The sequence below is a fragment of the Diuraphis noxia genome, unplaced genomic scaffold (genome assembly GCF_037042655.1).
Source record: "Diuraphis noxia isolate RWA-SAM2 unplaced genomic scaffold, SU_Dnox_SAM2 contig0003, whole genome shotgun sequence".
Lineage (NCBI taxonomy): Eukaryota > Metazoa > Arthropoda > Insecta > Hemiptera > Aphididae > Diuraphis > Diuraphis noxia.
This window is the reverse complement of record NW_028301713.1, coordinates 6,897,294-6,913,815: the sequence shown is the minus strand read 5'-3', so window position 1 is coordinate 6,913,815 and position 16,522 is coordinate 6,897,294.

Below are 16,522 nucleotides of genomic sequence, written 5' to 3'. Positions count from 1 at the left end.
AACTAACCACTGAAAATACTTGAAATTTTCACCAAATGTTTATGCTAGTGATATATATATACAGATTAATTAAAAAAAATTTTTGAATTATTTATAGACCACTGAAATTTTCGATTTTTATGAAAAATTTTTTATGAAGCGTCGGTAAAAAAATTTTGGATTACCAAAAAAACTTGAAAATTTAATACAAGGTTCCTTATGAGTTGTTCTTATTGTAGCTAAAAAAAATTAAAAATCGTTAGTCACAATTTTTTTTTTATAAGCGTTTATAGTTCAAATTTTTACGAAATATGTCGAAAACGCGAAAATTTGCAAGTAATTTTGAAGTTGAAAAATAATAAAATTATTAGGTTTTATAACTAAGGATTAAAAATATAACACTAAGTTTTCCATACATTTTCCTTCAAGTAGCTATAGAGCAAACTCGAAGCATCATTAAAGGAAAAATTTTAAATGCGTTTGATTTTAAATGTTTACGAAATAGTGTAACGATAACGATTTATTCTTAAACAATTTTAAATATTTGTTATTATTCAAAAAGTATAAGTCGTAGATACTTGAAAATTTTACCAGTTATTAAGATTGGCATTTTGTTTACATGATTTAATTTTCAAAATATTTTGACTTTTTTTGAGATATTTATAGACAACTGAAATTTTCAATTTTTCTGAAAATTTTTTTTTTGAAATATCGATAAAATTGTTTTGGCCTAATCAAAATATTTGAAATTTTTTTACAAAGTTCCTCATAAGTTATCTTTATAGTGATTAAAAAACTATAAAAATACAAAGGCACAATTTTTTTTATTATCATTTGAAGTTCAAATATTGACGTAAACGTAAAAATTACGGGTGATTATGATCAAATTATTTTAGATAGAAATTCACAAAAGTTTTTCTTTTTAGATCAAATATTGGAAAATTAAATACAAGGCTCGTAACACATTGTAACAATAAAAGTTGAAAAATAAAAGAAATATATAGTCACACATTCTTTTATAAGCATTTAAAGTTCAAATTTTGACTAAATACATAAAAATTACGGCAATGTTCAAATTATCTTAGATAGAAATTCATAAAAGTTTTTATTTTTAATTCTAAGATTTGAGAATTTAATACAAGGCTCATAATATATTTTTACAATAGCAGTTGAAAAATAAAAGAAATATATAGCCACAATTTTTTTTACATGCATTCAAATTTTAATTTTGACAACATATGTAAAAATCACGAAAATTCGTAAATTATTTTATCCTAGAAATTCATAAAAAATTTTCCTTTTATATCTAAGATTTGAAAATTTTTAATAATCTATAATATATCCTAGACAGATAAACTGTCTCCGTTCAGAATCGTTTTTCATATACAATGATACCTATCATTGCATTCAAATTTAACCTACCCTAGTCAGAGGTCCACCCCACCTCCTAATGTACAGCAGAGCGATACTCACTTACCCACTTTTTTTAAATTATGTTTATCAAAAACTAAAATAATTTTGTCGAAAACTGATAGTGCGTAAAATTTCCCGTTTTCCTCTTAATTTTTAGTTTGGTTATCCCGATTATTTAGAAAAATATTGAGTATTTTTACTTTTGACCCCCCTCCCCCTAGATTCACTTTCTGATCGAACGAGGCACTGAAGTCGAAAATCGAAGCACTTTACTGCCCCAAAACGTAATGACAGATACACAAAAAAAAAAAACACACATCATAGTAAAATCAATACATTCCTCGCTCCGCTAAGAATCTAAAATATTAACAAACTAGGATTTATGTGAAATATTAATGTTTTTTTGTTAATTTATAGTGAATCTGTACAAACGTGAAGAAAATGGTAGTACGAAAAATTATAGTAAGTAGTTTGTCTTTCTTTCTCCTGGAGAATCACTATATAGTGTTACGGCAAACCCGAGATTCCAAGCCATGAACTGAGTTTAATTAGTTGGTTCATACTTTCTTCTCCGGTTTTGAGGATTTAACGTCTGTCTAACAACCCGGCCTCTGAAAAATTGTCCTTGTTGTGTATTTTCTAACTAAGGCTTGGAACACGATGATATAAATGGTAAAACTCTGACACTGTCAAAATAATGACACAAAAGCCTTTCCGAGTCATTGTAGATAGTTATACAAAATAAAATAATGACCACTAAAGTAATGAGACAATATTGTTACGGATCTCCAAGGAGGTCCGTGCACAAATAAAATAACAAACAAATATTTTGGTTAGATATTCGATCTATTGTCAAATATTGAGTTTCATACTTATTTGTATCACGCTAAAGTTATACTTTAAATGTAACTATAAATATGTATATTGTAATTACGAATACAAGTACAGTAGAACCTCGACTATCCGAACTAATTGGGACCACACTGAGTTCGGATAATAAAAATAAAAATAAATATTTATACAGGGTATAACAGAAAGACGTGACAAAAAATAAATAAATTATACTAATTAAACGTATGACAAATATTGTTAATAAAAAATTCTGTATTGAATACTTAGAAATAAGTATTTAAAAAAGTATTCCGAATAATGTATTCGCAATACTACCCAAATCTGACTAATAATAAACTGCAACCAGATATTTTCAGTATTGACGTTTGGATACATGAACTGAAATGAAATAACATTCGGATAATAGAGGGTTTGTATAACAGAGGTTCGGATAATAGAGGTTCCACTGTATATGGAGCTGATTATAGTGCATCATAAAAACAGTAATAATCTGAGATAAATGAAAAGTAAAATTAATTATAATTTATAGATCAATTAAAAAATTTACCTGGTTTTCCTAATGAGAATTTTTTGAGTGATTACGGTAAGTATACATTACTAGTTATATATATATATGTATATATATGTTATTTTTATATGTTATAATATATTACCTACCCTGCTATAATATTACATTTGGCTTTAAGAGGACGATACACTTGCATGTGTTGTATCCAGGCATGTAGTCCTAAAGTTATTTGTGAGTATGCTACACATGTGGCAGCTTTTGTCATCAATCCAGGCCCGTAGCCACGGTGGGAAAGGGCGTTGCCCTCTTAAAAATATTAGACAGACATTATTTTATATATAACGCCCCCCCCCCCCTAAAGTTTGCTTTGCCCCACCAGAAAATTTGGTATGGCTACGGCCTGCATCAACCCCTCCACCACCACCTCCTTTCAATTATATAAATTAATAATATATAATTACCTAGTTATTATTTTATTAAGTTGATTTTAAATTATAATAACTTTAACAATGTAATTAATATTATTAAGTATAAAGTATATTTATTTACCTAATACATAATATAATAATACTTCTGCCAGCTAGTTTAAAACAATTTTTGTGAAGTGGGTATATACGCATGTTTTTCAGCACATACTTCCGGTCTCAAGTTTTTTTCTTTAGTATGCTCTCTTTTAAAAATTTGAAAAGTAGGTATGCGCCGCATACTCACGCATACCCTCCAATACATCCCTGGTTGTATCCGTCTTACAAATGTAAAACATTGGAAAACAGTTTTGCGTGGTAAAGAACCACTCAAGCTGCAATACAAGTTAAGCAACCAAATGTTCACACAATGAAGAGAATATCTACTGTGCGACGTTTTTTTTTAATTTGTAGATACCACAAATAAGAAAAAAGTTCTTATTATTAAGAGGTCATTATTTTCGAGTTTTTCAATTTTAAATAACTTTTTTTTTAGTTCCGATATCAAAAAAAATATTTTAAATTTTCCTCTTAATTGTGTGAAAATTTGGATGCTTAGCTTGGATTACAGCTCGAGCGATTCTTTACCGCACAAAACAGTTTTTGCAATGTTTTACATTAGTAAGACGGAATATACACGTCATGCAAGTGTAGGATCCTCATAAGCCACGGTTTATATTCATTTTAGGTTTTTGTGCATTTTTGTATGGGCTGATATCGAATCTAATAGTTCTAGTCATATATTTAGAATATATTTCAGTGTTTTATTGAATTCGAATTATATAATATAAAAAGTCACGTGTAACTGTTGGTAATAACTAGTATTTATTTGAATAATAATATATATTCCGTTAATTAATACCGAGATTTTGTCACAATACATGAAATATAATTTCTTCTTATCACTTAGGATAATGTTTTGAAGCCTAAGGTCTGACTTGGCTAGTTTCCATATTTTACGAATTATCATCAAGTACCTACTAAAACAGTCATGGAAGAGCACTATGTTTGATAGCTAGTTTCTAATAGCAAGCCAAATTTTTAGAAGAATAAAAAAGAACTCCCAACTTTTTAGAACTTGCGAAGGCTATAACATAATTCGTATATAGAATTATAGAAACTAGCCAAGTCAGACCTTGGCTTCAAAACATTATCCTAAGTGATAAGAAGAAATTATATTTCATGTTGTTATAAATAAATGTCAGGACTGACCATTGAACTTGGCATCCATTTAGATCTCACTTCGTTTGTCGTTGAAGTCAACAACCAAAGCATATATTACATAATTGAACTTGGCTATCATTTTACATATATGTTTTGTTGGGATATCATTACTTTTTGTATGTAAATTTTTAATAGCTATTTATTCATAACAAAATTATTTCCAAATGGATTTTATTAAACTATTGTATTTTCCTACGTTTACGGGTTATAATTTTTTATTTTTTGTGTTATTATTTATATTTTCCTGAACTAGAATTACCGACGATGAGAACGTTATCTATGTTTTGAAATATAAATAATATTTATATATATGTATAATATATTACCAAACATTGTTATTGGTTTTTATTTCTGTTTATTCTTAATACTGATTTTTCCCCCGAAACGACTTCATTTCGATCGTCGATAACAATAATTTACCATGACGTATTCTATAAATAAAGTTTATTACTACAGTCGACTCTCGGTAACTCGAAGTTCAAGGGGGAAAAAAAAAATTCGACTTACTAAAAATTTCGAGTTATCAAAAACTTTTAAAAAGTATGTTTATTTTCGTTTAATTATTTTAGAGTTTCGGTAAATTATTTATCCATACGGAACATTTTTGTACATCTACAGCGCCACTTTCACCACAAACTTGTTTAAATACAACGCTATTTCTGATTTTCCAATTTGTTAACCATCCACTGCTAGCTTTAAAATGTTCATGCCCTAACTTATGTCCAAACTCTTCAGCTTTTTCTCGTAGAATAGGTCCATTAATTGGAATTTTTCTGTCAAGACATTGTTTAAACCATTTCAATAAACATGATTCTATGTCAGAGTATTCTCCTAGTTTAATTTTTTTTCTAGTTGCCGAGTTTTCGTTAAAGTTTTTTAAAATTACATCTTTATTTTTTATTATTGTAGATAATGTACTCGCCGGAATTCCAAAATCTTTGGCTATGTCTTGATTTTTTTTTCGCCTTTTTCAATAATTTTAAGCAAGTTCACTTTTTCTGCAAGTGATAATGTTGTTAATTTTCTTTTTTGAACCATAATAACCACTGATTAACACTGTCACACTCACACTATAAACGATTAAACGAACGAACAGACGGCAGAACTAAAACTGATTGTATCAAAGTTATCAAGAGTTAAATTACGGTCGGGTTTTACGAAAAATAATCGCCTTGATAAACTATTTTTAGTACTAAATTTGGATAAGAAAATTCGAGATATCAAAAACTTGTCAAATTAATTTTCGAGTTAACAAGATTATTTAAACATTAAGTGTTATTGTTATTTGAAGGGGAATTTTATTTATTCGAGATATCAAGAATTCGAGTTATCGAGGTTCGAGTAACCGAGAGTCGACTGTATAATATACTATAATTCAGTTACTAACGTATAACATTAATAATATTTATTATAAAATATTTTCTGTTGTATATACAGAGTATAAAATATATGTAAAATTAATATACAATTATTTTATCTCTTTTTGAGTATATTTTTAATTATCATAATTTTATTGAATATAATTTCTACTGGTGGGTGGATAATTCATAATTTGTAAGAATAATTATTTAATTATTATAATTTTATATTTAAAGAAAATAATATTAATTACATACATAGATAGAAAAAAAAGTATGTTGCTGCGCGCGGGTCGACAATATCGACACATATTCGGCTAGACATATTTTTGGAGCGGCGATATGGGAAAGGTTATTTAAGTCAACATTACATTACATTACATTAAATTAGAGGCAATTAATTAATTAATTGAAAAATTAAACATAATAGATAAAATAATTGCAAAATTATAATAAAATCAATTGATTAAAAAATTAAAAATTAAAAAATTTTCAAGTTTCTGATTGTTTCCTTTGTATTAACCTAACTACCTATCTGTATGCCAAATTTGAACTTTCTAGGTCATCTGGAACTGGGTTAGAATTTTGATCTATAGGTCAGTCAGTGATACAAATGACGATTTTCGGACGTTAATATCTAAATAACGGTTTGAAGTGTGTTTATGAAATTTAGAGCACATATATATCTCGTTAGTCTCAATATATGAGCCAAATTTGACATGTTTATGTGGGATAGTTTATGAGTTATGAGGGGGTCAAAAGTGGCTCCAAATGGTTCGTGTAATATTACACACGGTGCTGCTCGCCAGTTCTGTTAGCTAGAACTTGGCTTGACACGCTACCGCGTGTCTAGATACAACAATAATACACAGACTTCTATACAAACTAGATAAGGTACTCTTATATTATTTACATAGTTATCAGTGAAGCTCACACGGGGATGACCGCCATTTTGTTGGTTGGCAAAACATTGGTAGGCATACATAAAATGTATAAAGGATAATTAATGAAATGAAATATTTTTTTAAAGGTGAAATAAAATAATGATGACAAAATGATCTATAAAAAATATTTTTGTTTTATTACAAACAACAATTCTAGAAATAATAAAATACAGTACAACATCAATTAATATTTACCATAAATACATGTATCACATAGCCTACTATTTGCCAACCAAGAAAATGACGGAACCCGGTTTCAACTAATGCCCAGAGTTACTTATCTAGTTAATATAGAAATCTGTGTAATAATAACAATATTAATACACAGTGATGGGAGGCAGAAGTTTGACGAGGAGTGGATGTTTAGCCGAATTTATACTACAATAATTGTAGTTGATATTGAATTCGGCCGCCATTTACAAAGCAAGCAATGTTTACAAGAATTCATATCATTAGAATACTGATTACACCATACCTACTATATACTATTATATATACAGTGTCCCGTGAGGATTGACCAATACAATATCTCCCGAAATAATGGTGATATCGAAATTCTGGTTTTGTAATAAGACTCACAGGGATAAGAACTACAATTATTTCATATTTTAATTTATTTTAATGTTTTGGTAAAAAAAATTAAAAAATATATTTTTATATTTAATTATTTCCAAAACAGTTAAAGATAGCTATTTTGTAGAGTTTATTTTTCTGAAAATATTGACGTTTCAAAATTGTGTTTTCATTAATTTTCTGATTTTTAATATTTTTTTTAGTTTCGAGAAAAATTGCGAATTATTTAACACCATAATGTTATCAAACATCTGACCCACCGCGCCGCGCGCATTCCCATTCGGCCGGCAGAATACTTTCCGTGTTCCTAATAGTTATACATTTATAATCATATTTTATTTCTTCAAAACTAGAAAAAGTATTAAAAATCAGGAAATTAATGAAAATAAAATGTTGAAATGTCAATATTTTCAGAAAAATAAACTCTATAGTATGACTATCATTAATTTTTTTGGAAATAATTAAATAAAAAAATATATTAGGTATTTAAATTTTTTACAAAAACATTAAAATAAATTAAAAAATAAAATAATTGTAGTTCTTATCCCTATGAATCTTATTATAAAACCAGAATTTTGATATCTCCATTATTTCGTGAGATATCGCAATGGGTAAATCCTCGCGGGAAACCCTGTATAATAAATTATTATGAATTGTGCTTTTTTCAAAACTTTGCACTTTATAGTATTATGTACAATTATATACTAACTATTAAATACTATTATATACATTATGATATATCTACTCAATCGTTTCCGACTTGACTGAGTAAAGTTCCGTACTTACGTATACATACTACATTTTAAAAACTTATTTATTTTTAATTTGTTTTCAAATTTACGGTTGTAAAAGTTATTATATTCCATCATGCTAGTACCCTAAATAAATATTTTTTTTCATTTTGACACCTATACATAATAAACAGCACTATCTAAACATAATATCCATATAAATGTTTCCGCTATAAATCAATACAGTAATTGAATGTTAGTATTTTACATAGGTTAGGTATGTAAAAAATAATATAATATTATGAACTATTTCGAATTCAGATTTTAGTCGACATAATTTGGTTAGTAAATTTTCAGTTACTGCGATAACTGATAATATTATCTTGTAAACATCGTCTGCTTTGCACGTACTACTGTAGTAGTCCGTGCCGCTTTGTAAATGGTGGCCGACTTCAATAATAAGAAGGAGACGGCTATCAAGGTGTTGTATATTATATATATATATATGTTACGGGCAATGTGGAATACCGGGCAATGTGTATACTGTATATTGCCCGGTCAATATGGTCCTGCCCGGTCAATGTGTTCCTGCTCGGTCAATGTGAACCACGATGTTTTTTTTTACCAACTAATGATATTGACCGAATAAACAATAATTAATTATATTCATGTATCATATTAATATTACTATTACAAATATTTTGATGAAATAACAAAAAAAATATCAAATATTATCATTTTATTTAGGTTAGTCGAAAATATAAATGATTGCTCATAATATATCGTTGACTGATTTTATCAAGACAGCTATTCATTTTATCATTCCGATATGACCATATCCGTAAAGAAAATTTATGATTCTTAAAATTAATAGGTTACGATACCAAACAAAAACAAGTTTTTACAGCGTGTTTCAAAAATTACGTAGTTTATTGTGATTGAATTTATTATAAATTACTTAAATTATTTAACAATTATGATTATTAATATAATTGTTTTAAAATATTCATTATATGATAAGATTCAATAAAATTAATAATAGTATTAAACTTTAAAATACTATACACTATTACAAAAAAAAAGAAAACATCGTGGTTCACATTGCCCGGGCAGGACCACATTGACCGGGCAATATTTACACATTGGTATTCCACATTGCCCGTAACATATACAGGGATCATGCGCGTCGACGCGCTCATTATAGCCAACCTAACGAGACTTCCGTATACCATAAGCGCTATGTGGCGCGGTGAGACATAACACATTGATGCAGCAAAATTTTATGCCAGGTTTACCACTCTGTACGATCTCTATTGTATAAATTAATATTGTATAGGTACTCTAAATCATCAAACCACAATTATAATTCATACTATTATCGGCTAAATAGTGTACCCAACTATAGGTACTTGTATTTCACTTTGGAGTAACATAACAATATAACAGATTGTATTTACTTTGTTAAGTATGACATTGCTTTATAAATATACTATTTTAGTATATAAAAAACAAAAATAAAACGTTTCAGATAACAGCCTCCAGAAAAAATTTCATCATTGAGGGTTACTTCAATTGACCTATCAGCCGACTATAACTATAAAAATAAAAATCACAAAAATAATTCAATTAATTAATTAATTAATTTTTTTTTTTTTGCTGATGATTATTAATTCAGGGAAATCATTCAATAGAATAAAAAAAGTGAAAATTCTAATAAAAAAAAGCTTGGCCTGTCAGCGGTTAATAATTTAAAAGTGCTTGGCAGAGAAAAGGTTGTCTTTAACCTTCTGGGTGTACCGACGTCACTACTATACTGTATTGTTTCATCATCATCAGTTATAAACTGTTTGAACATTTATCCATTTTGACTAGAGTTTAAAATAAAATACTTCATACTTTTTAACCCACCATCAAGACAAAAAAAATCTCTTACTTGGGAATAGCATATTTTTTTAAAATTCCTTTTAAATTATAACCATGTGATAAAAAATGATCTGAACAAAACAGTGTAAGAAGGAAGTACTAGTTATATATTAGGTACATATGCAGCCATTCATTTATTCTTTTTGCTTTTGCTTTCGTCATTAGAAAACCTAATAAAGTTTAAAAATAGGTATTACTAAACATTAAAATGATACTATGTACTAACTTATAGAATTTTCTTTCATTCGTTTTATCAAATTCAACCAAACTTACTAAACATTTCCTGGGCATTATATAACAATTAAACACATAATTTTCTTCTATTTTCGTATATTTTGTGACTTAAGTAAGTACTAATGTAGTATAAGCATAGACAATAGATTTTAAGTTAAAGTACAAAGTACAAAGTAGTGGGTAAAAATTAATTGTTAATTATTATTTATACAGCGCCCTGGCTCTCGTCCAATCGTTCGAACTGCTACTATTGCCCGTCTATTAGTATAAGGTATATGATTATAGAAAATCTCAATGGTGTGTTTTTTCTTTTTGCACGAACTACTTATAAAGTGAATTGCTTAAGTGATCTGTTCATCACTGAAAATTGAGCATCATACTTCATTGCATCAGGCTAAATTAACAAATAAAATATTATTTTCTATTTTTGTGTTGTAATTAAGTACTCGGTACAAAAATTACGTGTAGTTGATAGTGCTGTGATTTACGAATAATATACGAAACTTTTTTGCAGTTTATAGTTTTCAGCCTACGAATACTTTTGATGTGATAATAAATGCCTTAGGTACGTAAGTATACTTAACTAGTTATTCATATATTGTTATATTTAAATATTTTGTAATGTATACTGTGCTTATACATTTATTACAATAAATCTTCCAAATACAAATACGTACATATTCATCATGAAATCAAATATGGCGTATTAGTGACAACACCAACACGTTGAGCGATATCTAGATTATTACAATGTAACTTCATAGCAATTGGCTATAACATAGGTATATTATTATATTTGAATATTTGAATAAAACATTATATTTATTTCTGCGTCGGAGAAAAGGGAAATAATGATAATCCTACTTACATCAAGCACATATTATAAATTGCATTATTCTCAGTGGCGCCGATGTCAATTTCAAATTGATGGTTATGCATAACGATAAAATCTGTGATTGGTAGTAACCACCACCATTTTCCCCCAAATAGACCCGTGGGGGCGATGATATACCCACACGCGACACGCTTATTTATAGCTGTCACGATCACAAAATAATAATTACAATGTTTGACTTGATTTTTCATATATATTATTTTAAAACACAAACAAACTAAAAATAGTGATTATAGTACTAATATAGTTGTCCATCACTTAGGTATTCATTTACATAATTTTATTTAAAAATTAAGTCCATTTAGTATTTACCAAATGCCTTATGTTATTGGGAATAACATTAAATAACATTAAACAAAGAATACAGTTAACTTTTTACTATACATCATACAATGTAAACAGTTTTCTCTATTCATACTCGGAGAATAAGACTACCAATCATGATGAACTTTACTTCCATCTTGGACAGTTGCACTTTACCACAAATTAGTAAATCGAAGACCGAATCTCGAGGGAATGATTTAACTGCTAAATCTTCTGGCATTGGTTGGCATGGGTCCAAAGTATAAAAGTATTATTTTAGTTCTAACGGAATAGTTTCATATCTTGCTAGTATAGCTAAATCATTTTTCGATACTAAATTTGAAAAAATTAACAATATGTTTTCGATGCAAATTAAAATATTGTTTAATAAATAACAACTCAAATTAAAAATTTAAATTCATACCTGTAGTTGTATTTTTTTCTAAGAACCTAATAATAATAATTTATTCTATCATTATTTTGAGCTATTCTACTATAAATATAACGATCAGACAATCTATCGATCTTGAAAGGGGAAATTATGTAGTTCGAAGGTAGTTGTAAAAATAGTAGGCTGTGCTTACTGCTTAGTAAATGGTAATGCATAGTTATGTATATCTACGTAGTATAACGCATTTGTAAAATACAGAATATATAAATCATGTACATCATGTACATCGTTCCCTATTACTATTAAAAGATTAAACTTCATCGTAAAAATATTACAAGCGCCACAATTCATTCATCTTCCTTCCTTTTTAGTCTTAACCATTCATAATATTATTTGTTGATATTTATAAGGTAATGCAGCAGTGAATAATATCTTATGTTATGTTATATTAGACGTTAATACATCCGGTGGTAAGTTATTTTTATGATCATAATTACATGCTAAAATTGCAAATCATTTACTATTCATGTTTGTTATTTATTACTGTGTAAATATAAAATGTATCATTTAAAAATTAACAATAAATACTTTTTAAGCATATTTGGAACTAATAATTAAAAAAATTTCAGAACCATTAACAACTTTTATCAATACATATCGGTCTGAGGAAAATGGTATGTAAATATTATGTAGCATGTATAAATATATATATATACAAATAGTATGTAAAAATAACTAACAAGATACAAAATAATGTTGCCTAAAAATTTCTCTAATAATTTTTTTAGTATATTATAATATTAGGGATCGGATGTTAATGAAATTGCGTATTTTTTCTATTTATCCAATTTAATGTTAATCTAGGTACAAATTTAATTCATGTTCAACACTGAATCAAATAATATTATTTTTATTTTGCATATTTAATGGTTTTGTATTTTAATTGTCTATTTTGAGATTTTAAGAATAAAAATGCATATTTCAATTCATTAAAAAAAAAAAAAACAATTAAAATTAACAAGCAATACGATTTATTCCAAAATTTGTATATCTATATATAAGCTTAATAGGTGGTAACTACAATCTACCACGCATTGACGTAAAATATAAATGTTTCATTATCGTGTTTGTTCGGGACTAGGTTCGGTACTTTATTTATTACATACCTAACGTATTATAGTAATAATATAATTTTGTATGACTGGACAAAGTATTAGTACGACTTAAATTATTGTAATGTCGGTCGAAACGTGTATTATATATATTTTTAAAAAGCAGGTAAATCGTGGATGTCACTCTGCTGTACAGTAGGTTACAAGTGGGTTACAGTAATGGATGGAATTAAATTTGAATCATTGTATCAATTTGAAAAATTGTATCATTTTATACGAAAAACGATTCTGAGCGGAGACGGTTTATCTGTCTAGGATATATTATAGATTATTAAACATTTTCAAATCTTAGATTTAAAAAGAAAAATTATTATGAATTTCAAGCTTAAAATAATTTTTGAATTTTCGTGATTTTTACGTATGTTGTCAAAATTAAAATTTGAATGCTTGTAAAAAAAAAAAAAAATTGTGACTGTGTATTTCTTTTATTTTTCAACTGCTATTGTAAAAATATGTTAAAAGCCTTGTATTTAATTTTAAAATCTTAGATCTAAAAAGAAAAACTTTTATGAATTTCTACCTAAGATAATTTGAACATTGCCGTAATTTTTAGTTTTTACATATTTAGTCAAAATTTGAACTTTAAATGGTTATAAAAAAAAATCATTTGCTATTGTTATAACATGATAGAAGCCTTGTATTAAATTTTCAAGCTATTCTACCAAATTTTTATCGATATTTATAGGAAAAAAAAACTAAAAAGTTGAAAAATTAAAATGTCAGTAAACAGCTCAAAAAAAATCAAAATATATAAAATGCCTATATAATCATTCAGTGAAAATTTCAAGTACCTGCGGTCATTTGTTTTAGAGTTACATCAAAATAAGAAAATCGCTAAATGTGAAATCCAGTGAAAATCCAATGTTGTCAAAATTTAAATTTCAAACGTTCATAAAAATGTAATTTGAATATCTGGTGGACATTTTTTTTGGTGATAATGATTGACATACTTGTAAGGAATCTTGTATTAAATTTTCAAATCTTATATTTGAAAAGAACATTTTTTATGAATTTCTAGCTTAAAATAATTTGTGAATTTTTGTGATTTTTACGTATTTTATCAAAATTCAAACTTTGAATGCTTATAAAAAAAAAAATTGTGACTATGAATTTATTTTATTTTTCAACTGCTATTGTAACAATATGTTAGGAAACTTGTATTAAATTTTTTATCGATATTAATTTAAAAAAAACTAATAATGATCGAAAATTGCATATACCTATGAATAGTTCAACTTAAGTCGAAATTTTTTGAAAATTGCTACATAAAATGGATAGAATATACTTATATAAACATTTGGTGATAATTTCGTGCATCTATGGTAATTTTTTTATAAAGTTAAATTAAAAACCAAAAACGATTTTGTCGAAAATTGATTGTGTGTAAAAATTCCCGTTTTTTCCTTAATTTTTAGTTTGTTTATCCCAATTATTAAGAAAAATATTGAATATTTTTTACTTTTGACCCCCCCCCCTAGATTCACTTTCTGATCGGACGAGGTACTGAAGTCAAAAATCGAAGCACTTTTACTGCCGCAAAACGTGATGACAGACACAAAAAAAAAAATTAAAAAATTAAAAATAAAACACAAAATTGTAAAATCAATACATTCATCGCTCTACTCAGAATCTAAAAATTTATTTTGGATTGTATTAATACCAAATAATAAATTGCCTAAGAATACATATTTTCAAATTTTTAGCGCATAGTTTGTAGTTTTTTAATGCATAAATACATGCATATTACAGTAGTTTTAAGTGCATAAACAACATCCGAGCCCTAATTACAATCTATGCTCTAAAATTATGAATCTGTACAAAAATTAAATTATTCATCTTAAAATAAATATATTTGATTCGATTACACTGATATTTGTTTTTTTTTTTTAAGAAATACGACATGGTAGCCAAGCTCTGTACTATTGTGACTGTTATAGACAGTGGAAAACTTGGAATTTTCTGACAAGTAGTAAGTTATATTATAAAACTACCATTGATATTTATCACAACACGTAATTCTGTATTTTTGTAGGTGATGAAGGGTAGATCATAAAAGGTAAAAAATACCAGTACAAGGCATAGGTATATATACTATATACTACTAATAATACTATTAAATGTTTAACCAACAAGTTAATAAATGTATAGCTGTATAGCTAATGTATACTTATTATTACACAACATACATGTAAAATGTATATCTAAAGGTAATATTTATGGTCATATTATGTAAAAATATCAGAATTGTAAGGCTTATACCAATTAATAGAATATCTAATAAAATAATTAAATTCAATAAAGTTACTAAATTTCTAAAATTCTAAAAATAAATAAATATATAATTAAAAATTCTCATCCTACAACTCATGCATAATAGAGTATCTTATATATGTATAGTATATACGCAATTAAACTATTAATTTGTACTACAATACATTAAAAAAAACTAAATTATTTCAAATTTTTATTTCATTTAGATTTTCAGATAAAGTTCAACCTCATCGTAATTTTGTTTTAATTTAATTGTATTAATATAATACGTTCATATAAATAAGTTGGTAAATTATATTTTTACACACCTTAACTTTAAAGAATATCTAAATGCATTTACCTATAATACATAATTATAAATATAATATGATAATATATAATATGCATTATTATTATTTTTTTTAATTTTGTAGTAGTTTAATTTTGGCGTAGACGGCCATCCGATTCCCTAATCTCCAAAAATCAAATACCTCGGCCTTACTCTTGATCAAAGATTAACGTGGGCTCATCACATCAGAACTAAAAGATTAGCATTGAATCATCGTCTTCACTTGCTTAAACCTTTACTATGCAATAATCAATACACCTCTACTAAAACTAAGCTTCTTATATACAAAACGCTATTAAAACCACTATAGATCTACGGCCTTCAACTTTGGGGCAACGCGAAAAAGACAAATACCTCAAAAATTCAAACCTTTCAAAATATTGCTCTTAGAAAACTGATAAATGATCCACCCTACGTCTCAAATCATACATTACACACTTGAACTAAAACTCAAAACAATAAATAACGAAGCAAAAATCTTTTGTAAAAGATTCCATTGCCGCCTAAATAATCTCCCAAATCAACTTATAAAAAATTTGGGCACTCACCGGAAATCATACCTGGGAATCCACCGAGAAATTTGAAGCGTAAGTGCAGGTGTTGTGATCTCTTAAATTAAATTAAATGTATAAATTTATCATCAAGCTAACAGAAAGTGTCATCAAATGGCTCCTTTCAACAAAATCTCATGACCTGTAAACTTTTATCTAATATTCTTATTGTGTTAAGTATAATTAATGATACAGATTGTTTATTTCTTGTTAAAATAAAAATAAAATAAAATTTTGTAGTAAGTTAAACATTGTTAAAAATATCTTAATCGCAAAATAAGAAAAGAAAAAAGGAAGAGTTAGTGTAAATAAAAATGAATGGTATAGGTTAAATATTAATGAGACTCCTGCATTAAAAACAGTCGTTGAGGTTAAGGACGTATGCTGTACAGTGGCGTCAAACTCAAT